At 38.7% G+C, this 25,166-nt stretch overlaps 1 long non-coding RNA gene across 2 annotated transcripts in view; it reads right to left on the bottom strand.

Annotated features, from left to right (window-relative positions):
* Positions 1-3,446, bottom strand: part of LOC109236557 — a 7,953-nt gene extending 4,507 nt beyond the window's left edge. The window contains exons 1-2 of one of the 2 annotated variants that reach the window (XR_002069517.1): positions 3,335-3,445; positions 2,430-2,561 (exon numbers count right to left, since the gene is read on the bottom strand). This is a non-coding gene — a long non-coding RNA (uncharacterized LOC109236557). Of the gene's footprint in view, positions 1-2,294; positions 2,562-3,334 lie in introns of those variants that run through there. The other variant, XR_002069516.1, reaches the window with a different exon arrangement.
* Between the last annotated feature and the right edge of the window lie 21,720 nt (positions 3,447-25,166).

Genomic DNA, 25,166 nt, shown 5'->3' with positions numbered 1-25,166 from the left:
AGATACATCCTTCGCAAAATTGGTTGGGATGATTAATACTTGGAAATCCATTCACCATGTTTTCTTTATCCATCAACCTTAAGCTATCAAAATTCAAGTGACCAAATCTCATATGCCAAAGCCAAGAGGAGTCTTTGGCACATGAAAGTAAGCATCTTGGAGCATCATTTTGAAGATTTAAAATGAACATTTTATTATTAGCCATAGGAACTTTAGCCAATAATCTCCCTTTTTCATCTCTCATAAACAACTTTTTATCTTTCAAATGAATGTCATAATTTTCCTCCAAAAGTTGTCCCAAACTCAAAATGTTACTTTTCATCTCCGGCACATATAAAACATTAGAAATTAATTGATGACTTCCATCCTTCAAGCGAATTAAAATCGTACCTTTTCCTTTGATTTTAACACGTGAAGAATCTCCAAAAGTGATTGTGCCACGATTCAACTCTTCAAGTTCCACAAATAAATCCTTCTTTCCACAAATATGGCTACTTGCACCGGAATCAAGGTACCATCGGTGCTTCTCGGCACTTTCTTCTCCTTTGCATGCGAGAAGCAAGGTGGCATCTTCATCTTCATTTTGCTCTCCACGAAATTATTTTTCTCTTCAAAGTTATCTTTACATTCCCAAGAAAAATGACCAAATTTATGACAAGTATAACATTCAATATTTGATTTGTCATACCTTCCTTGATTTTGCCTCCATCCTTTCCCTCTTCCACGACCTCTTCTTGAATTAAAGTCTTGGCCTTTATTTTCTCTACTTGAAGGTGGTTGACTACCTCCTCTTCCGCCTCTACCACGACCTCTTCCATTTCCACGGCCTCTTTGTTGCGAGCAACGCCTTTCATCTTTCTCTTTGAAAGAAAATTTTGCTTGCAACGCTTGTTCAACCGATTCTTCTTTCGGTTTCTTCAACTTATCTTCATGTGCTTGCAAGGAACTCGAAAGCTCGTCTATGGTCATGGTGTCCAAGTCTTTGGACTCTTCAATGGCAACAACAATAAAATCAAATTTTGAAGTTAAGGATCGTAGTATTTTTGCCACGACCCTATCATCTTTCAACTCTTCACCATATCTTTTCATTTGATTGACTATAGCCAAAACTCTCGAAATATAATCCACAACATATTCATTTTCCTTCATATGCAATGATTCAAACTCTCCTCTTAAGGTTTGGAGGCGAACTTTTTTCACTTTGTCCAAACCTTTAAAAGAAGTTTGAAGAATATCCCATGCTTCCTTGGAGGTTGTTGCATTTGCAACCTTCTCGAACATCTTGTCATCCAAACCTTGATGGATGAGAGTGAGTGCCTTTTGATCCTTCTTCTTTGAGGCAACAACATCTTCTGCTTCATCAACACCGGACTCTACTGGTTCCCAAACATCATAGGCACCAAGCAAGGCCTTCATTCGAATACACCAATTTCCATAGTTCTCTTTTGTAAGCATAGGAACTTGGAATGGTGTTCTGTTAGAATTCGTCATCTTTTCTCCAAGTTTGTTGTCTTCAACCACACCGGCTCTGATACCAAATGTTGGAGAAAAAAAATAATTTGGGAGAGCAAGACAACAAAACACTCAAACACTTACAACTCACTTTAAGAATGGAGAAGAAATGATAGTTTTCATTCAACTTGACTTGTTCCAAATGGCTAGCATACATGGGTATTTATAGTAGAACTCCTACATGTATCTAGCCTAAACTTCATGTAAACACACTAACTAAATTCACATTAGTCTACACTAGTTCATACATCTCATAATGAAGTTCACATTAGTCTACACTAGTTCATACATATAATGAAGTTCACATTAGTCTACATGCTAATATGAACTAATCTAAACATATTTAATACAAATGTGAACTAATGGAAACAAGTTTATTATAATTTTAACACATGCAACACCCTATAAAGAAATGAATGAGTCCCTTTTTAAAATAAAAAAAGCATCAAACTTAACATGTACAGTGCCTTCCAGATGAAAGTGCCATAGAACCATCAAAGACAAATTGATGTTCTTCATATGGATATCCTAAAACGTTAGTCCATCAAATTAACCCTAAATATTATCATTCAACACCATAAGCATCCTAACTTTCACTTCTTTCATTTCATTAAATGTGCAATCAACTTGGCTTTGTCTTGACGATTAGCTGAAGCGAGGGTGGCCGAAGCCACGACCTTTGCATTACTTAACATTCTTCTTAGGATTTCCTGTTGTGCAAGGGTAAACTGTTGAATAAATCTTATACTATGTACCTAAACTTCAATAGGACCATCACAATCTAACAGCGGGGAAAAAAGGCTTCACATTAATACACAATCAGAATTACTAAATGGCAACAGTGTAACATAATAAATTATCGTACCCTTTTTGCTTTCAACTACAAAGAATTGTTTTAAAAGTTCATCCTGACTTACTTGAAAGAGTATCTTTTTGTCAGTTACCTCTCTTTGATACTCATATTTCCAACTTCCTCTTGTTACATTTATGTGAACAAACGACCATAGGCTGGGTTTGGTGTCTTCCTTGGAGCTTTCTCTTGTTCCATCCTATCAAACATCAGTTAGGAGGTAGCTATTAGTGGAGGCATCACCTTCCACGTGCACTTTTAAAGAGACCGAAGAAATTTCGAATAAATAACATCAAAACATTTGTCTCAAAGATAACAATAACGATGAAAGGGAAATATACAAAATGTTTCAATAAAAAAAGTTCATCATTTTTTAGGTTCGACGTAGAAAATTTGGAGATAAGGTATTATCTAAATGCTTCTTTTCTCTGACTTGCTCTTTCAAATAAAAGCGTAAATAAAGAACTTCATAAAAAAAAAAAGAACTTCATCAAAAAAGAAACAGAATAGTGAAAGAAAATGCTCAAAAGAATCAGTAAGCACACACTAACATAAGATGGACAAGCCATATCATCAAATACCATATGTGCATAGTCCACTTCAATATTTTTTGTTTCTTTGTCACGATATAGGAAAGATTGGCTCCTGTAGTGTAATCAATTTCAGCCAAATTTATCTTCTTTGTCTGCATCGTTGCCCTTTCTTATTATCTGATTGGCTTAGGTATACAAATGATTAAAACGAATTGGGGGCTATTCCGTGAATTGTTACAGCGGAGAATCTATAATTCAAGTTTTTTTGTGAAGTTCTATCTTCCACATCAGAAAGATTCCTTTTTGATAGTTTGATAAAAATTAACCCAAAATTAATGGGGGGAGATTGGAAACTATAAGCTAGATATGTCTTGTGAAACAGAGATAGAGAAGAAAGCCGACAAAAACATAACAAAACAATAAAAAAGACAAGAAGTACCTTAAGATGAAGAATTATATAAACCCAGAGAAATTAGCTTATGGAGAGAGAGAGATTGAGGGAGTGCTTCTTAAAAGAGAGAGATATTGATAGAAAGGGAAAGATACGGATTATGCAAAGATGTACATATGACCTAAGTGGTAGATTTACCAGTTTATCCCTCAATATATGCAAAATTTCGAAACTACCCTTGGTCGACCAACTTCTCTTTTCTATATAATAGAAATATAAATATAAAGTTGGGAATGGGGAAGGTGATGTGGCATGTCTCTTTATCCATGAATCACATTTATCTTTTTTCTTATTTTTTTGCCACTCTTTCACCTCTTTTTCTTTTTTCCCTATTTTTAAAATTATTGATGTTCATATATTAGAACTCAGAACGTTGCATCTTTAGCTGAAATCTACCTCTTTAATTCCTAATAACTACACCTTAAATGCCTCTTCTGACAGACTTTACAAAGAGTCCAAACGTTTCCTCTTTATCCAGACGTTTTCTCTTTAATTTCAAAATAACTACACATGAAATGCCTTATAGGCTTTACACATTCATGTTTGACGTTCACTTTCCAGTATTATTTGCCCATTTTTCTATATCTTAATTATTTGTCTTCTACATCTCAACAATGACCTCTTTTACTTTCTCAGTGAAAGTAATCAATGTTCTAGAGCGTGGCCGCCACATATATACAATTTCTCAACAATAACAAAGTCTGCCATTTTCGACCGAACAAGATGTCTGCACTACTTAAAATTCATGGTGTTTGAATTTCTCAGTTTGAAATAATAAAAGGTCATTAGGTGCAAATATCCTTCACCGGTGAAATAAATCTTCCTGATATGCTACGGTATATTTCTTTTTTGAAGTCAATATTCGTAATTCTTTATTTTTTCCCCATATTTTTTACGCTTTTTACCATGTATACTTTAGTAATGCACAAAGGCAACCTACAAAAGATGCGGTTGAAGAAAATATAGCAGTAACACAATCAATGAGTTCAACTTTTAACATTGCTTATGCTAATGAAACAAAAAATATATTTTTTTTTGGTGCAAAAGATAATATTCATATATATTAACTACTGCATACAGAGAGTGGCCCATTACATGTGGCTGTCTTGCCATACTTACTTAATAGTACTACTACTACCATTAGCATACAACATAGTATTCCCATGGGTACTACTACTAGAGTCATCCATTGTTTGGCTTATATTTACATCCAAAAGGTGCTTCCTATCAGCTTCCAGAGCTTGATTGACAAAAGGAGGTGCCACATTATAAACATAGGGATCAGTCATATGAACAAAAAGTTTGGCTGCCTTTGCTAGTTGATCCGCGACCATATTCTGTTCTCTGTATGCATGTCGGACTGGCGGATTATTAAGCTGGTTGAGGAGGTACCTGCAGTCATTTATCATATTAGAATGTGAAAAATTATCAGTTTGTAATAAAGTAATAATCTGTTTAGCATCTAACTCAACTTCTATAGGCATCAAATGATGTTGTAAGGCTAAGGTAAGGCCTTTGAGCAAAGCATATAATTCAGTTGATATTGTAGATCCCTTTTGTATGACTTGTGCGAATCCCAGTATCCATTCCCCCCTTGAATTACGGATTGCTCCTCCAATTCCATTTGCATTGATGCCATTAGCACCATCCGTATTTAACTTGTAGAAGTTTTGCGCAGGTGGATGCCATCCAAGATTAGGGGCACGTTTTTTCCTAGGTTTATGAAAATGAGCCGTGAGATATGCAAACTCAGTAGCTTGAAAGGTTGTTGTAGAAACATTAACCTTTTCCTTTAAAGAGTTAAAGTTGTTTTTGTTGCGAGTTATCCAAATATTCCACAAGCTTACAGGAAGGAAAGTGTTTGAGCTTAAGTTATGCGGCAGATGAACATTTTTAGAGTTAATTAAAGTATATAACCAATTCTTAGTCCCTTGTATGGTATGTATATATCTTATTAGATTTGTAAGACCTAATTCTTCCCAAAAGTCAGTTGCATTTTTGCATTCAAGGAAAATGTGACGAATATTTTCTTCAGTATCTTGGCAGTATGTACAAGAGTTATTTTGTATAAGTCGAATATATGTAAGGTATGCTTTAGTGGGTAATCGATCATGGCATAACAACCAAATGAAGGTTTTAATTTTAGGTAAGATTGGTAGTTTCCATATTCATTTAAAGTTAATAGGTTGTGTAGGTGAATTTGTAAATTTGTCCAGTAAGCTATGGTAGCTAGAGTTTGTTGTAAATGCACCTACTTGCGTTAAACCCCAGTAGAAAGTGTCTGAAGTATTTTTACTATGCGAAATATAAATATTATGTATTGATTGTATCAAGACTTACTTGAAAGCATTGAACCTTATTGCATCAGCTCATAATGGGATAGGAACATGTAATTTCTAAACTTCTTCGTAATCATATTCTTTCTTTTGGTACTTAAAAATACCAAGTATGTTAGAACTTAAAAATATCAAGTATGGGATAGGAACATGTAGAAATCTTTAGCAATATCAAGTATGTTAGAACTTAAAAATACCCAATAAAAAACTGCAATAGTACTAAAACTTACACAATAACGATACAACTCTCAATTAGTTTTCATACTATTAACAATATTACTACTCTTTTCTTGGTCCGTCAATGATCTGTGATTATATTCGTCCTTGCTCCAAATACTCACATTGAAGTAGCACAGAAGAAGTATAACTCTCAACTTTATCACTTGACGAACTCGTAACAGATATATTGCTTGGTGACAGGAATACACGTAGTTTCTCGTTGTTCAAAAATCTAAATAATTTTGGTTCTAGAATTCTATTTCAAGAAGTTCACCAACAAACAAATTAGGTTGGTGAATGTATTAACCAACCTAGAACTAAACCCTAGTAACCACAAAGAATCAAAAATAAGATAATAACTGACGTTTCTTAACTCTTGTAATAGGGATATTAAATATCACTCCAACTTTTTACTTATTCTATTACTCTTTTTCCCTTTTGAACCTACTACAGCTTTAACTTCTCCTTAATTTTATTAAATAATAAGTTTCAACTTATTCTCCTATTATTTCTCTTTTCCTTTTTTAATCAAACCCTCTTTATTAGGGATATTAATTGAAGAAGAAGTTTCTCCTATTAATTCGTTTTCATTTGGGATATTAATTGAAGAAGAAGTTTCTCATTTATTATTCTCTTCTTTTTTCCCCTTTTTGTCATGCGGAAATTTATTTATTTATTGTAAATAATCTTTTTATTTACAATTTAATCCAACTTCGAATGCACTTATGAAGGCTAAAAAAGGAGAACGATATTTCTCTAAGGGCCTTCGTGCTTTTAATATATATATATATATATATATATAAAATCACCAAATAGTGANACAAATGTCTGGAAAAGTTCTATTGCTATTTCACGAGGCAATCCACATCGATGTAATGAAAGTGAAGGACCCACGACAATGACAGAACGTCCTGAATAATCGACTCGTTTGCCAAGCAGAGTCTCACGAAATCTTCCCTCTTTGCCTTCAATTACATCAGAAAATGACTTGTAAACTTTATTATGACCGTCCCTCATTGGTTGTCCCCGGATTCCATTATCAAATCAAAAATTAAGATAATAAACTGACGTTTCATTAACTCTTGTAATAGGGATATTAAATATCACTCCAACTTTTTACTTATTCTATTAGTCTTTTTCCCTTTTGAACCTAATACAACTAATTTTATTAAATAATAAGTTTCAACTTATTCTCCTATTATTTCTCTTTTCCTTTTTTAATCAAACCCTCTTTATTAGGGATATTAATTGAAGAAGAAGTTTCTCCTACTAATTTATTTTCTTCATTTTTTAACCTACAACAATCACTCTTTATTTGGGATATTAATTGAAGAAGAAGTTTCTCATTTATTATTCTCTTCTTTGTTTTTTTCTTTTTCGCCATACAGAAATTAATTTATTTAAATTAAATAATCTTTTGATTTACAATTTTATCCAACTTTGAATGCACTTATAAAGGGTAAAAAATGTGAACGACATTTCACTAAGGGTCTTCGTTCTTTTAATATAGTATTAGTCGCTATGCTCGTGCGATGCACGAAATATCCTGTTCCACACATACAAAAAGTAATAAACATTTAATAGCGTAAATNTATATGAGAGAGATGTAGCTGCTGAAATCGACTTGTCAACTTAATAGGATGTTTGGATAAGTTTATTTATTATTTTTTTTGGTTTATAAAACACTTTTTGGATTTACGTGGGTTAACACAAAATGTATTTATAAGCCAAGATTTGTCAAAAATAAAAATTTAATCACCCCAAACTTAGGGCTTTTCACTAATTTTTGTTTTGACGAAAATTGTTGATCTTTTATTCCTAGTATTCTTTGTAATCTCTGAACTATCCTTCTCAAAACAAAACACCTAAAAACATAGAAAAAAAGATACTATATCTCTCTTCATTCCATTCCTGTATCCTCTTTTTTACGTTCAGAACTTTTTATTTTTATTTTTTTGGTAAATAGGTTTATGTGCATTTCAATTATTTAAACAGAGAAAGTGATTATTGTTTACCCCAAAAATGAGTAACAATTAAATTTGTACGTTTAAAGGATACGTGGTTTAATTCAATAAGAATAAATAAGATAACAGATGAATGAGTTGAAGACAAAATAAATAATCAAACCAATCACAATGTAATGACCAAGCCTGATCTAGTGTAGAACAGTGGAAGTCGTCCTCATTGGACCCTCGGTACAAGCTCGGTCGCGAGTGAGGAAAAGAACGAATGAATAATGCCTTGAGCAATATCTTGTTCTTTTAAATGATGAATTTTCTTGCACTTCTTGTTATCAAGGCAAGTTAATTATTAGACCATCACCAACAAAGGTTGGAATTGAGTCCCCTGCATTTTTGGAACGTATACAAGGGGACATTTGTGGACCTATTCACCCACCTAGTGGGTCGTTTAGATATTTTATGGTCTTAATAGACGCATCTTCTAGATGGTCCCATGTGTGCCTATTGTCATCTCGCAACCTCGCGTTTGCAAAATTAATGGCACAAATAATTCGATTACGGGTACAATTTTCCGATAATCCAATTAAGTCTATTAGACTTGATAATGCTGCTGAGTTTTTATCCCAAGCATTTAATGATTATTGCTTATCAATTGGGATAAAAGTGGAACATCCTGTAGCTCATGTTCACACTCAAAATGGTCTTGCAGAGTCTTTAATTAAACGTCTCCAATTGATAGCAAGACCGTTACTCATGAAAACGAGGCTGCCCACTTCTGTTTGGGGTCACGCCATTTTGCATGCAACAATGCTAGTTCGTCTCAGACCGACAAATTATCATAAATATTTCCCGTTGCAATTAGTTTTGGGTCATGAACCTAATATATCCCATTTATGAATTTTTGGATGCGCAGTATATGTGCCTGTAGCACCGCCATATCGCACCAAAATGGGTCCGCAAAGAAGGTTAGGAATATATGTTGGGTTTGAATCGCCCTCCATTATTCGCTACCTCGAAACATTGACGGGGGATTTGTTTACTGCACGATTTGCAGACTGTCGATTCGATGAGACACTCTTCCCAAAATTAGGGGGAGAAGTTAGTGAAACCAAATGGGAAATTTTATGGAAAAATCCATCATTATCTCATCTTGATCTACGTGCCTCTATTTGTGAAAAAGAGGTGCAAAAGATTATCCATTTGCAGAGAATAGCAAATCAAAATGCCAGACGCATTTACGGATTTGAAAAGGATAACAAAATCACCTATCCCTGCAGAGAATGTTCCGATCCGTATTGATATCCCTATTGGATAATCTTCTAGTGTCATAGCTAATGAGTCAAAGCACGCCTAAAACGTGGCAGACCATTAGGTTCCAAAGATCGAAATCCTAAAAAAAGGAAAACAAATGATCAAAATGACACTACGAAAGAATCTCATGAAGAAATCCACGATTTAATAAATTCTGAGATTCATAAGGAATCCACTGAGCCCGAAACTCAAGAAAATAAGGAACTATCAATAAATCCAATCGATATTGAGACAAATTTGAATCGAGTGGATATAGTGGTGGATTATGTCTTTGCATATAATGTTGCATCTAGCATTATGCAAGAAAGTGAGGATCTTGAACCTCAATCTGTTGGAGAATGTCGACAAAGACTTGATTGGCCAAAATGGCAAGAAGCAATCCAATCAGAGTTGAATTCACTTGCAAAACGTGAAGTTTTTGGGCCTGTAGTCCAAACACCTAATGGTGTTAAGCCTGTTGGCTATAAATGGGTCTTTGTACGCAAGAGAAATGAGAAAAATGAGGTACAAAGATATAAGGCACGCCTTGTTGCACAAGGATTTTCACAAAGGCCTGGTGTCGATTATGAAGAGACATATTCACCCGTTATGGATGCTATAACGTTCCGTTATCTCATTAGTTTTGCTGTCAATGAAAAGCTTGACATGCATTTAATGGATGTGGTTACCGCCTACCTTTACGGCTCACTTGATAATGAGATATACATGAAAATTTTCGAGGGATTCAAAATGCCTAACGCAAATAATTCAAAGTCCCGGAAAATGTTTTCAATCAAATTGCAAAGATCTTTGTACGGTCTAATGCAATCAGGACGAATGTGGTATAATCGTCTTAGTGAGTATTTATTAAAGGAAGGCTATACAAATGATGCCATTTGCCCATGTGTTTTTATGAAGGAAACGACATCGGAATTTGTTGTACTTGCCGTATATGTTGATGACATAAACCTTATTGGAACTCCTATAGAACTCCAAAAGGCAATTGATTATTTAAAGAAGGAATTCGAGATGAAAGATCTCGAAAAGACAAAATTATGTCTTGTTTTTGCAAATTGAACATTTGGCAAACGGAATTTTTGTTCATCAATCTACCTACATAGAAAAGGTATTGAAACGGTTTTACATGGATGGAGCACATCCATTAAGTACTCCGATGGTTGTTCGATCACTTGATGTGAATAAGGATCCATTCCGACCTCAAGAAGAGAATGAAGAGCTACTTGGTCCTGAAGTACCATATCTTAGTGCAATTGGTGCACTAATGTATCTTGCTAATACAACAAGGCCCGACATAACTTTTTCAGTTAATGTCTTAGCAAGATATAGCTCTGCTCCCACAAGGAGACATTGGAATGGAATCAAACACATATTGCGGTATCTAAAAGGGACTACCGATATGGGCTTATTTTATGGCAACAATTGCAGTCCCGATCTTGTTGGTTATGCTGATGCTGGGTATTTATCTGACCCACACAAGGCTCGGTCTCAAACAGGTTATGTATTTACCTGTGGAGGCACTGCCATATCTTGGCGATCGACTAAGCAATCAATTGTGGCTACTTCATCTAATCATGCTGAGATAATTGCTATTCATGAAGCAAGTCGAGAGTGTGTGTGGTTGAGGTCTATAATACATCTTATTCGAGACAAATGTGGTTTGAAATATGACAAACTACCCACAATTTTGTATGAAGATAATGCAGCATACATAGCTCAATTGAAGGGAGGATTCATAAAAGGAGATAGGACAAAGCACATTTCACCAAAGTTATTTTTCACACATGATCTTCAAAAGAATGGTGATATTAATGTGCAACAGATTCGTTCAAGTGATAATATGGCTGATTTGTTCACAAAATCTCTATCAACGTCAACCTTCAAGAAGCTAGTGTACAAGATCGGGATGCGAAGGCTCAAGGATGTGAATTGACGCTCTCATCAGGGGGAGTTTATGCGCGTTGCATTCTTTTTCCCTTACAAGGTTTTGTCCCACTGGGTTTTCCTTGCAAGGTTTTTAACGAGGCAACCAATAGGCGCATTTCTAAACATGTGTACTCTTTTTCCTTTTCTAAAATTTTTTTCCCATTGGATTTTCTTTTAGTTAAGGTTTAAACGAGGCACATTATCTGTTGAATAGACATTCAGGGGAAGTGTTATAAATAGAATTCTATTTATGGTGAATGTCCATATTTAGAGAGATTCTAGGGTTTATTACTTGGTGGCTAAGTCACCATCACCCTATAAATAGAGGGTTCTATTCCATTGTAATTCATCCCAAAATTCAATAAGAATTCTCTCTCTCTACTTTTATTTGCAATATTGCTCTTGTTCTTTTATTGTTTTATAACAAAAGTAAACTTTTATTGCTTTGAAATGTGTGTTATAATGTGTCAGACCAAAAAAAATTCCTCTTTATATAGTAAGAGAATTTCAGTCTTATACTCTAAAAAAGGTAAAAAAAATCTTGCTTTCACGGTAATTGTTGATCTATAATTGATACCGAACAGGATTCACGCCGTAAAATCTGGTTGAGGGCGAATATTACGTCTCCCTATCCGCCATGCATAACCGTTAACCGCATCTCCCGAGGCCCAGAAGCCATGCTTGGTCTAGGGTACGTCACTTTGCCGTGTCCAATCTCAGATACATCGTTCATTCTTCCTGGGTCTCGGTACGAGGGGTTCCTGGCCTCGATTAGGCAGATCTCGAACTATACTTCACCTCCGTTCTCTCACCGGGAAATCGGGAAAAACTCTACCCCCGATTTTATCTGTACACAGATAGTCCCCTCATTTTCGGAAGAGTAGATTTATCGAAGCAACGGAAAGCGATAAATTAACCCCAATTACTTCTTCCGTATGTTACAACTGAGCTGACAGTTCAGCGGCACGTCCCATCAGTCGCATCGTTCAGACTTTGAACGCGTGTTAGCCACCGGTTGACTGTCCTCAAATGCGGAGCATCACATATTGACTATCCTTCCTCTATAATAGCTCCGACCCCCCTTTTTACTTTTCTACTTTCCTATTCCAGAGCTCTTTGATGACTCTAAATTCTCCACTTAACATCAACCCTTTCAAATCTTCATACGTTGCTTTCCAGATCTTCATATCTTCATTCTCATCTTCAAACCTTCATATTTTTCTTCAAACCATCATATTTTAGAATCCAATGGTTCAAAGTTCCAAATCTGTGGCTTAAGAAACCGCCCCTTCAACATCCAACCTGACCAGGGATGCCGAGGTGACCGTTCCTGAGGTGGTCCCGGAGCCTCCTTTGAAGAGTTTCGTTCATGGGGGTTGTTCCATTCAAAACTACTTCAAAGTCGAGAAGGCGTCAGTAAGCAAGATTGAGGCGGGGGGGGGGGGGGGGCCGGAGGTATGGAGGTACATATCCTCGATTACCGAAGATACACTCCCAACAATCTGGGTGGATTACAACTAGGAGGGAAAGGACGTGGTTGTCCCCGGGCCTAACGAGGATATTACTACCCACGTGAAGGGGTATCTAAGTGTTTACACTTACCCCTTTATGCTTGTCCCGATGGACCCTGTAATCCTAAGCTTCTGCAAGAGGTATGAGGTCTGCCTTGGGCAAATTCACTCGTCCCTTTTGAGGATCGTAATAATTCTCCGTTTTTTGTCAACAACACCGAAGCGCCTCGGTTTACCTTCGACCACCTGCTTCGTTCGGGTGAAGACCAAAGATCTCGTACCCCCCGAATTTTTATCGTTCCCTAAAAAGTGGAACTTGGCCCGTAAGTTTTTTTCTTCCTTAGTATTTTGGCGCTTTCTTCGTTCTTTTTCTAATATCTTGTGCCTATCGTCATGCAACGGTCGCCCGAGTTCTCAAGGCAGTCCCCCGCTTCAAGGATTGCACCGAGAAGATCTGTGAACATATGTCATATTTTGAGCGCGAATGGAGCAGTCTTTCAAAGGTCAAGTGGGAGGCCCGTTCCTATGGTGAGTCCTTCTTCTGAACAATTTTACTCTCATACTTGACTCTTCGTTCTTGCTAAGTCCCTTATCTTTTTTTTTCTCTTTTTTTTAGATTTGCCCAAGATCATTGAGCTTCGGCAATTGGACGGGGATGTGGCTCCGTCCTTACTCACTGAACCCTCTGCTCTAGGACAGCACAAGGCTGCCGCACGGGAGGAGAAAAAGAAAAGAGGAAATCCTCTGGTTCCCCTAACGTCAAGGTTAAGAAGAAGAGGGTAGCAATCTGGGTCCGAAAAAGCACCAAAAGGATTACCCGGGCCAGGGCACTGGGCTCCGAATCTCTTTTCCGACACAGGGATAACCCTGAAGATGACGGCCTGGAATTCGTCATCCGTAGGCCAGTCACTGATAAGGAGGAACATGCAGCTATCGGAGATAGCAAACGAAGGGCCGATCCTTCTTATGCCCGGGGACTGGATAGAGAACTAGAGGCCACGACCTCCCGAGAGGCTATCCCTGATCTAAGAGAAATGGCCGGTATCATCGACATCACTGAGTCGCCGTCTCACATAGAGTCTATGTTTGATGAGGCTCGAGCCGACAAAAAAAATCAAATGAGACGGCACATGGCGCAAACAAGGCCCACAACATGTTTTTCGACGGCATGGACATGGGCACATTGGAGGATTACTCCGGTCTTGGTCACCTGGAGGTCCCGAAAAAGGACATGTCGTCGGGAGCAGGCAAGCTCAGCTCGTGTCCCAAGTTGGTGAGGCAGTTCCCTGCTCCGAGTATGGATCCCGATCATAAAAGAACGGTCGTGCTTACTATCCCGGCGGATGCCCGAATGATGTCCTCTCCGGTCGGTGTGGGCAACTATCTTCGCTGCCTGGTGACTAAAGAGGACCAAGACAAAATGAACGACGTAGGCACATCAAGCCTCTACAATGAGGCATAACAGGCACTGAACCGGGTAAGCTTCCTGGCTAGTGCATTCCTCTGCGAACCATTCTTAGTTTCAGCATGTTTTATCGACCTTATCGTTTTGTTTTTCATGCTTCGGTGCTCCACCATGAAATCTTCCTTCGATCTCATATGGAGATCAGTCAACTTGAGTTCGAGCTCAAAGAGCAAATCCGACAGAAGGACATATATAAGGTCCTCAATGAGCAAAAAGATGCAGCCCTCAATGACATCCCCATTCTCCGACCCGAGCTGCGAAAGGCTCAAAAGGAGGCTGTTTCCATAATGCGGGAGCACGGTGAACTGAATGAGAAGCTAAGGATCTTTGAGGCTAAAAATGAGAGGTTACGCGCGAAGATTAACGATGCAACTTCACAGGTCCAAGAGAAGATAGACTTGATTGATCAACTCCGAGCCGAGATGAACGAGGTCATGGATATGACGGAGGCGTTCATGAGTAGGATGGACCTGCTGGCCTTGAAAAAGGAGGCTCTAAAAGAGGATCTAGCATAGGTCAAGGACCAGCTCCGGGTGGCAAAGGACAAAGCCGACAAGTGGTCTCGGCTAAACGACGAACTCCGGGCATAACTGGCTTCAGTCGCCTCGGAACGAGATTCCCTTGGGTAGGAATATACTGTGCTGAAGTCCATATTGGAGGCAACCTCGATTTATTCCTCCGAAGTCGAGAAACTGTTAGCCCAGTGTAAGGCTGACGTAGAGATAGCCGAGGCCTGTTTAAGAATGAAAATCGAGTATATTAAAGCGAAAGTCCCGAAGGGAGACCCTCGAGGAGGTTCATGTCTGAGGATTCGACATGTAGGCCGAGATCGAAGAAGCCAAGAGGCTTGAGGCCTAAGCAAAGGAGCTTTACAAGCCTGAGGGTCTCGAAGGCTCCGAAGGTTCTGACGGTTCTGGTGCCGAGTCGAGCTCCGGTGAAGATCAGGTGTAGATGCCTTAGCTTTTTTGTTTCCCTTTTGTATATTTTTTTCTTGTTTATTTTGAGGCCGTTTTATCGTGCCTTTGTAAATATTTTTTGAAGTATATATAAAAGTTTCCCTTTGGCAACACCATATTTTTACTTTTCAGCATCTATTTGCAACCTTTATTTATGTATCGTTCATAATGCCTTTGCATAGAATCAAATGTACTCTAGAGCATCCATTCTTCGGAGGTCCGAATGGGGCCTGGTTTCGATGCAACTCCGGATTACTCGTGGCTTCTAAATTTTGATAAAATTGAAGGCCTTTAAGATGTTTAAGTGTTTAGTCATATATGATGACATTTTTGTCGACAGTAACCCTTTAATAGGTTTTCATTATACGTAAGGGATTTACATTCAGAGTACGAACTTCGGACATCTCTGAGCCATTTTAGGGTGGCCGTAGCCTTTCATATTTGGGTACTACCTAATTTGCTCGGTGCCTCTGGGATTCGATAGCCCGAGCCGTACGATTTTTTATCGGACCAAAGTCCCCGAGTCGGGATAGCCCGTGAGCTTTGGGATCTAGGATCCATTATGAAGCATCGACGAAGTGAAATGTGTAGTAATAAAGTATGAGGGAAGCAAAGATTTCTTTCATTGTTTTATATGTAGAGTACATAATCGGAGGCGCATAAGCCTTGTGGCATGGCTAGAGTGGGCTATATAGGTACGGTTCGTTTGACCCTTACAATGAATCCTAACCATCAAGACTTGGCTTGTGACACACAAAATTTGCCGTTTCTAAAGATCTTAACCTAGGGGTAATGGCCCCAAAATTTGAGGCCGAGCTTGTGAGGGCTCGAATATTGTTGGTTTGGTGCAAACAATCATTAACTTCGATTTAGGGCCAGTCTTCAAAACTAAGGTAGCATGTTTTACTGCCGCCTCTTTAAAAACCTTGCCCAAAAACCCACTTCGGGACAAATCGTTTCAAGGAAAAAAGAGTACGACACGTGTTTTAAGACCTAATAGTCACATTTGCCCTTGGCTGAGTACCTGCATAAGTTAGTCCGTAATATAACGAAATAAAAAAGGGAATTGAGTTCGTACCTTAGTAGTAGTACCGCTTTAAGTGTGCCATGTTCCAGTTGTTTAGTAGTTATATACCGTTTCCCGACTCGAGTTTATACGAGCCTTTGCCGGTTATTCCGGCAACTCTATACGATCCTTTCCATTTCGGGTCCAGTTTCCCGTCGTTTGGGTTCCTGGTGTGTAGCGTTATTTTTCTCAATACCAAGTCCCCGATTTGAAAATGTCGAAGGTTGGCTCTTCGGTTGTAGTACCTCCTTATTCACTGCTTATGAGCGGCCAACCGGACCAGGACGACTTCCCTCCTTTTGTCCAATAATTCTAGTTTCGTAGTCATGGCCTTGTCATTAGAACTTTGGTAGCATACTAGAACCTCAGGCTCGGTTCCCCTACCTCGATTGGTATTAAGGCTTCCGCTCTGTAGACTAAGAAGAATGGGGTCGCTCCGATACTCGACTTCGAAGTCGTATGGTACGCCCACAAGACTTTGGGCAAGATTTCCTTCCACTTTCCCTTTGAATCGGTCTATCTCTTTTTCAGGTTTTGGAGTATAGTTTTGTTCGTCGATTCCGCTTGTCCGTTCCCGCTATGGTGGTAAGGCGTTGATAATATCTTCTTAATCTTGTGGTCTTCAAAAAACTTACTTACCTTGCTGCCGACGAATTATTTTCCGTTGTCGCAGACGATCACAGTCAGTCAAATCGACATATAATGTGATCCCAATTGAGCTCGATGACTTCCGTCTCCCGGACCTTCTCGAATGCCTGAGCCTCGACCCATTTGGAAAAATAGTCGGTTATGAGTAGTATGTATAGGGCCTTATCGGGCGCCCATGGCAGGGAACCGACAATATCCATCCCCCACTTCATAAACGGCCATGGCAATAAGATTAGGTGAAACATCTCTCCCGGTTGATGAATCATCGGGGCGCGTCTTTGGCATTCGTTGCATTTTCGTACGAAGTTTTTCGCATCTTTCTCTATTTCATTCCAGTAGTAGCCAGCTCTGATCATCTTCCGAAACAAGGATTCCGCCCCCGAATGGTTCCCACAAGTGCCCTTGTGGACCTCCCTCATGGCGTATTCGGTCTCTCCCGGACCTAAGCATCCAGCCAGCGAGCCGAAGAAGGATCTTCTGAACAATTTCCCTTCGACTTAACTAAACCTGGAAGCTTTGGTGCGCAAGGCTTTTGATTCCTTGGGATCCGATGACAATTTTCCTGTCTTCAGGTAGTCTATGTATTTGTTTCTCCAATTCCAAGTCAAACTCATCGAGTTTACTTCGGCGTGACCTTGTTCTACCACCGAGTTCATCAGTTGCACCACAGCACCCAGTGCATCGACCTCACTATTTTGATCTCGAGGTACGTGTTGCAGAGTCTGATCACGCCCAACTATGCCTTATAAAAAGGACTAAGCAGTCGCTACAAATATAATCCGGTTTACAAGTCCGGAGTCGAATCCCACAGAGAACTAAGGCTTAGCTACAACTGTTCACTATCACCAAGAAGACAAGCTTGAACAATTCCTAACTTATAGATATTAAGATTCTTGTGTTTAGCTAATTAACTAACAAATTAAAATAGTAAATTGACAACTAAAGATACTAAGGGTTAGAGATAAGATTAAGGAGGTCTAGAGTTATGACTTTCCCTATTATCGGAATCTTTTCCGCTACGTTTTCTATAAATTTGCCTAAGTCTTCTCTGCCGATCATGAGCGCTCTAAGTGTCGTAATTCTCTCCTGAGTAACTGCCACAATTTACTAGACATATTCTCCCAAATTACACTAGCTGGCATTAAGTATGGCTCACTCGGATCGCACTAAGGTTTCGTGATCCGTAATCCCACCTTTAAACCCTCCATATTGATCCCTCATATACGTTAGGAGTGATGTTGTTCAACAACTACCTAAATATGTACTCTCTCCCGAGTAATACACACTAAATAAGCACAGTCGATTGAGAGCTCTTCAACCAACCACAATAATAACGTGGTTGAACAAATAGAGAAAAAATACTACAGCAAATCTATATTTACGTAACAGGAAAATCATCCTCCTATAGGTTCCATCAAAACCCTAGATAACAAATTAGCTATTCATAATAGTATGCATAACTACAATACTAGAATTCATAACCAATAATGGAAATAGGAAGAAGGAAGTGAAAAACGCGTAGAAGAATTCTCCGCCTTGCTCCTAGTGTGTTCTTGCCTCCTTAGGTCGAATCCCCGGTCTCCTTAGCCTCTTTAGGTCTAAATTATGTCAAAAGTCCTCAAAATACCATTTTCCCATGTATATATACCAAGTAGGGTCGGGCCCAAACAATTATACCTTCTCCTACACGAAAAAGGATACTTTTCCCAGATAGGACATGCGCGGCTGCAAATCAACCGTGGATTGACCGCGCATTTTGACCAGTGTTCTGCCTGACATGCGCGGCCAGTGCGCGACTGCGTACTTGCCGCACACTTTTTACCCTGTTCTGTTGGGAATTTAAAAAAACGTAAAATATGAATGTTGTAGCCCTTTGAATTAGATTTCCAACCATATATTGTGGAGCCCAAATGGAGTTTTGAGCAAAATGTTATGTGCATTTTACTAGACAGTGCATAATATGCCTACTCAATTCTTCGTTTGTTCTTAACTATCATCCGTTGATCATCGAACATGATTCCGGCTTAATTCCTTGGGCTTTTACTCAGACTTCAAAGCTCCAAATCACTTGAATTTATTCCATGACATCTACGTAGCTCGGAATCACTCCTATAAGGCATAAAATACACAATTAGTGCAAAACACTAGCGATTAAAGCTCAAACTCAATTAAAGTGCATTAAATTAGAGTGTAATAAGCGACTAAAATACGTAATTATAGCCTATCATCAACACCCCACACTTAAAATATTGCTCGTCCTTGAGCAATCAAACTACACTTTATATAGACACGACCTTTTTAAACAATTCTCCTAACTCATCACACCAAGAATACTTAAAATATACTAAGCACAAAAGCGTAACATCTTCACCTCAAGATTTGGCTCACAAGTACCACGCATTATTCACAACTCACCCACTTACTCTAACATAGAGGTCACTGACAATACCTTTCCTTTATAAATCAAGTGCGCTCACACAACAAAAGACTTAAGTTCCACAGAATAAAATTTAAGAACACTTAGGAACTCAAAGATAGAAAGAATTCACTCACTCTTAGAAATGACATTCATATACCACAAAAGATGCACCATAGGCTTGCCCGTAGTGTACTACTCTACTAATCGAGCTCATTCATTCTAGGATCAAGTAGGACTTTATTTGGTTGCAATGTAGGCTGCGGGATAGGTAGGATACATTTGGATATAAGAGTGACTACACCTCCCTAAGCACTTTAATACATATACTTTAACATTCAATCCCATGCTTATGTCAAACCAAAACTCCACCTTCAAATAAATGTATATTACCCCATACTTCTTTAAGCACAATTACATCAAGAATCACCACTTATTAAGGAATTTTTTTTCCACAGCAATACACCTATTTTTCGCTTTTCTTTCTTTTTCAATTCAAGTGGCTCTTACTTTTTCAAAACAGTGCACCTTTCTCCTTATTTCATTAGTTCCACTCAAAAGCCAAACCAACCACCCCACACTTTAACTAATACACAGTTCATAACAATTCAAGTGCTCATGAGAGGTTAGAGGGTTAAAATAGATGGTTAATTCAAACAAATGGGTAAGGATTGTAATGTGGTTGCCAAAGAAACAGGATTACAGGCTCAAAGAGGTTAACTACGATACATAACAATTAGGCGGGTAAAATATACATATCTGGCTCAACAAAGAAACGCCTATATCACTTCCAAGACTGAACAAAACTACTATTTCGCTTTGCAAACACATGGGGCAAGCTCTAAACATCAAATGCAATGCATAGAATAACACAAATCCTTACACACACATGGCACATAACTCACTCAAGATTGGACTCATCAAGACACTCTAGTCAAAGCAGTTAAGCAAAGTTAAGATCATACAATTTAAGATACTTCTACAAGAGTCAAAAACTGAGCCTAAGCGTCACAGCGAAAGTACTCACTATTCTCAAGGCATAACAAAGTCAAGAGATATTGCTTCAATTCAAAATACAACACAATGGCTCCTACTCCCAAAAAAAAACTAACTACACCCGGTTCAAACAAAACCCTTGGAAAAGAACCGCGGCACAAAAAAACCAAGGGGTAATTGCTACACTACCTAACAAAAGAAAATCTTTTTGTCTTTTTCTTTAGACATAAATCCCACAAGAAAATTTTCTAATAGGTCCATCGTCGGGAAAAGTCCAATCTTTTAAAAAAAAATTATTTAATTAAACTAAAATAGCTAAAGTAGCATAGAAAGTCACCCAGACAATCTCCTCACCCCACACTTAAAATTCTGCATCGTCCCCAATGCACATCATAACGAATAAGAGGGTAAAAGAAACTCCCTGATAAGCCAAAGGTCGAAGCACTATCAGCTCATGGGGTACTCAGACTTCTCCCAGGCTTGATCCTTCGTGCGGGTACCTCACACTTAGTTCCAACCATCTGGTTTGCTATTGCATCCTTCCAATAACTTTGCTTTCCATGCTCCTAGAAAATCAAACATTGAAACTACCAAAATAATATAATTAAAAATAATAATAATAATAATAAGAAAATAAAAGAAAGCAGTAAACCTAGGTTGCCTCCCAATAAGTGCTTGATTTAACGTCGCGGCACGACGTGAATCACTTTCTGCCTCCACTTCGAACTTATGAATTGGCCCCAAGTTTTGATTCTGCTCTATGATCATGCTCCTGGAGTGACACAAATTTTTGCAAGCCAAAAATTAAATGATACTTTATGAACTTTTTGGCTTTCAACCGAGGAATGTCACTTTGCCTAGACAGCCTTGAAAATTTCAGAATATAGGGCTCATCTACCTCTTCCTTTGACTCTTACATTGGCTCATATGGCTCAGTTTCCATTTCACCATCTGAACGTAATGTAGAGAAGTGTTTGGAATGAGGTGCAACGTGCTCAAATACATGAACTTCAAGATTTTTAACCTTCTCAACACCAATCACACTAGAGTCAACTAAATTTGTATCTTCAACGTCCCTGGTTGACTCTAGTATTACTTCTTCAACATCGACATCCTCAAATCTAGCTGGTTAGAGTGTTGGGGTTCTACTTTGGACCCCTCCATTGGCACCTCAATTTTCATCTCTAATGCACACTGCTCCTGGCAACTATCCATAATATTGCTAATGCAAGATCAAGAATGATAAAAATCAAAGAAATTCAAGAAGCTTATTTCTTATTTCCTAGAAATTTAATTCTTGTTTTAGTAGGATTATATTTGTACTTCTACTCAAACTAGGATTGTTAGTTGGTATCCCATTCTTACTAGAATTCTTTTTCCTATTTTAGTTAGGATAGGTTTTCTTAGCCTTATTCTTATTCTAGTTTAATTAGGATTAGTTTTCCTTAACCTTACCAATTTTACTCATTGTAAGGCCTATTTAAAGGGCTTAATATTCTGAAAATAAAGGGGGATGATTAGTTTTTCTAAGCTTTTGCTTCAAAAACGTGATTGATCTTTTATTTCATTCTTCTTCCTTTATTCAACGCTTCTTACAATCTTGCAGGATTGAGGAATGTATGGCTGAGGTTTCTTTCCATCTTACATTCTTCTAACGTGAGTTGAAGAACGCTTTCGCTAGTTTTGTGAAAAATTTAGCGGGGTGCTTTTATTTTTCTCTCTTCTTTGTATTTGAAATGTGCAAAACCTTGAAAGTGTCAATTTGGTATCAGAGCACAGTTTCCAGGTTCGAAATCTTGACTTCCTATCTTATTCATCGTGTCACCAAACAAGAAAATAGCAATTTCTGGATCCTCTTCAATGGATCTTCAATTAAAAATTCAGAAATTAAGAACTACAATCCATGAACGAGACAATAAAGAAATTAAAGTGCAGCTAAACAGCTTGACGGAATCAATGAAGTATCTCACTAACTTGATTGAAGGTTTGGTGCTTCAAAATCAACTACCAAACCCGCCACAACGTGTCACGACCCAAGTTCGCACTCCGTGAACTATCGTGGTGGCACCTAGTCTCTACGACTAGGTAAGCCTAACAATTTGCGAAAAAAGAAATAACAGAAATAAACTATCCAAATTGCAGAAATAATATAAATCAAACTCTTACAATGAACTACATTTTCTATCAAAACCCGGAATCTCATGAAATCACAAGCTATGGAATAACTACAGTGTTCTAACTCCAGAGTGTCTAAACAAAAATAAATACAGAAGGCCTAATACTATGAGCCAGAATAGAAAGGGACTCCTCGGTCTGCGGACACGGTAGACATACTTCGAAGTCTCTGATGGATCACTCTGCCTCAAGGATGGTAGGACTGAGTCGAAGAACCTGGATCTGCATATGAAAAACATGCGCAGTAAGGCCATGAGTACACCACAGCGGTACTCAGTAAGTGCCAAGCCTAACCTCGGTCGGGTAGTGACGAGGAAGGTCAGGGCCCTACTGAGGTTTAAGGAGATACAAGACATAATAACAGTGTAGAATAAGACAGTATACTTAAGTGCAATAGTAAAAAGGTAACACAGGATTAAAGAACAACAGCAACTTTAACAGAAACAAAGTAATCACGGGAAAACCAATACAGCTCAACGCAGAGATAACAATCGAGGGATCTCCCAGGATACCGTCCTATTGTCCCCAAATACAAATATCCAGTGGATCTCCCGGGTGCAGTCCCGTAGTCCAACTCATAAAGGCGCGGGGATCTACCGGAATACCACATCCGTAGTCCCAATTATAAATACTCAATACTGGGGGAATCTACCGGGTGCAATCCCATAGTTCCAATGTAAAAGTGCAGGGGGATCTCCCGGAATACAAATTCGTAGTCCCAAAGTAAACATACAGGGGGATCTCCCGGGATACCATCCCGTAGTCCCAAAGTAAATACAGAGCAGCAACAAGAAGAATACTCAATTCAATCAAATTTCACACCGAGGTAAAGCAGGTATTTCTAACCTAGCATGCTGCACATAATTCAGATAGGGTAGTAGAACAAATAAGCAGTTAAATGAATTAGACATGCTTCCCTAAGCTAACAACAGGATTAACTTGCAAGTAGTATAAACTGAAAGGAAAACACAATTCTAAGTACTTAATGGAAACCGGATTTTCAACATTTAGCACAAGTACGCACTCCTCACCTTACGTACAGGGCATTTCAAACATCAATAATATTCAATCCTAAGGGGAGGTTCCCCCACACAAGGTTAGACAAGCCACTTACCTCGAACCGGCTCCAAATCAACCCGAAACCGCGTTCTTGCCACGAGTACTCGACTCCAAATGGACCAAATCTATTCAATTCAATGGCAAAATGTAAATAACACTTCAAGTAACTGATTCTATAAATAAATGCTAAGCTAAAACGCGGAATTAGTTTAAATGACCAAAATGCCCCTCGGGCCAACATCTCGGAATCAGGTGAAATTTATAATTTCAGAATTCTCATACTCTCACGAGTCTATACATAACAAGAACACCAAAAATCGGAGTTCAATTGACCCCTCAAATACCCATTTTAAGGTCTCTTAATCTCAAGCCCTAATTACACATTTTCCCCAAATTTTCCACTACTAATTTGGTCTTTAATCACATATAAACGAGTTATGAAGTCAAAAATGTTACCTCCAAGTGATTCCCCTTTGTTTTTCCTCAAAAATCACCCTCAAAAGCTTCAATCCCGTTCAAAAATGGTGGAAAAATGAAGAAGGGTCGCGAATGGACTATTTAAATACTGCCCAGATATCCCTTCTTCGCGAACGCGGAAGGACCCTCGCGTTCGCGAAGTACAACTTCGCTTGGGTCCAGATTCCTTCATCGCGAACGCGATGGAAGGTCGCAAACGCGATGCAAAACTTCCTCCTCCTACGCGAACGCGGGAACACCATCGCGAACGCGTAAGTATAAACCTCCCAGCTTCGCGAACGCGGGAGACACTTTGCGAACGCGAAGCATTAATTCATCACCAGCCCCAGCTCCTCTTCGCGAACGCGAGACCCCACTCACGAACGTGAAGAAGGAAACCAGGACTAACTGCTGCAACATTTTTTTCTGCAATTTCTAAGTTCCAAAAATGACCCGTTGAGCATCTGAAACACACCCGAGGCCCTCGGGACCTCAACCAAACATGCCAACCAATCCTAAAACCTCATTCAAACTTGTTCCAATCTTTGAAACACTCAAAACAACATCAAAACACCAATTTAGCATCGGATTCAAGCCTAAGAACTTCAAAAACTCTCAAAATACGTTTTCTATCAAAAAGTCTATCAAACCTCGTCCAAATGACCTGAAATTTTGCACACACGTCACATTCAACACTACGGAGCTACTCCAACTTCCGGAATTCCATTCCGACCCTCGGATCAAAATCTCACTATTGAACCGGAAACTTCAAAAATTCAACTTTCGGCATTTCAAGCCTAAATGAGCTACAGACCTCCAAAACACAATCCAAACACGCTCCTAAACCCGAAATCACCCAATGGAGCTAACGGAACCATAAGAATACCATTCCGAGGCTGTCTTCACACTGTTGCGACTATGGTTAAATTTTCAAAACTTAAGCTCTCATTCAGGGACTAAGTGTCCCAAAACTCTCCGAAATTCCAAATAATTCCTCCTGTCAACTCACAATAGCAGAAACAAACACGGGGAAAGCAGTTAATAGGGGATCGGGGCGTAAATTCTAAAAACGACCGGCGGGGTCGTTACATCCTCCCACACTTAAACATTCGTTCTTCCTCGAACGAGCATAGAGACATACCTGAAGTAGTGAAAAGATAAGGGTAACGGCTGCGCATATCCCGCTTGGTCTCCCAGGTCACCTCCTCGACCGGCTAACCCCGCCACTAAACCTTCACTGATGCAATGTTCTTTGACCTCAACTTTCTAACCTGCCTGTCCAATATTGCCACTGGCTCCTCAACATAGGATAGATCCTTGTC

This window comes from Nicotiana attenuata, unplaced genomic scaffold (assembly GCF_001879085.1).
Source record: "Nicotiana attenuata strain UT unplaced genomic scaffold, NIATTr2, whole genome shotgun sequence".
Taxonomy (NCBI): Eukaryota; Viridiplantae; Streptophyta; class Magnoliopsida; order Solanales; family Solanaceae; genus Nicotiana; species Nicotiana attenuata.
The sequence above is the reverse complement of the archived record's forward strand: the minus strand, read 5'-3'. Positions and strand labels throughout refer to the sequence as shown.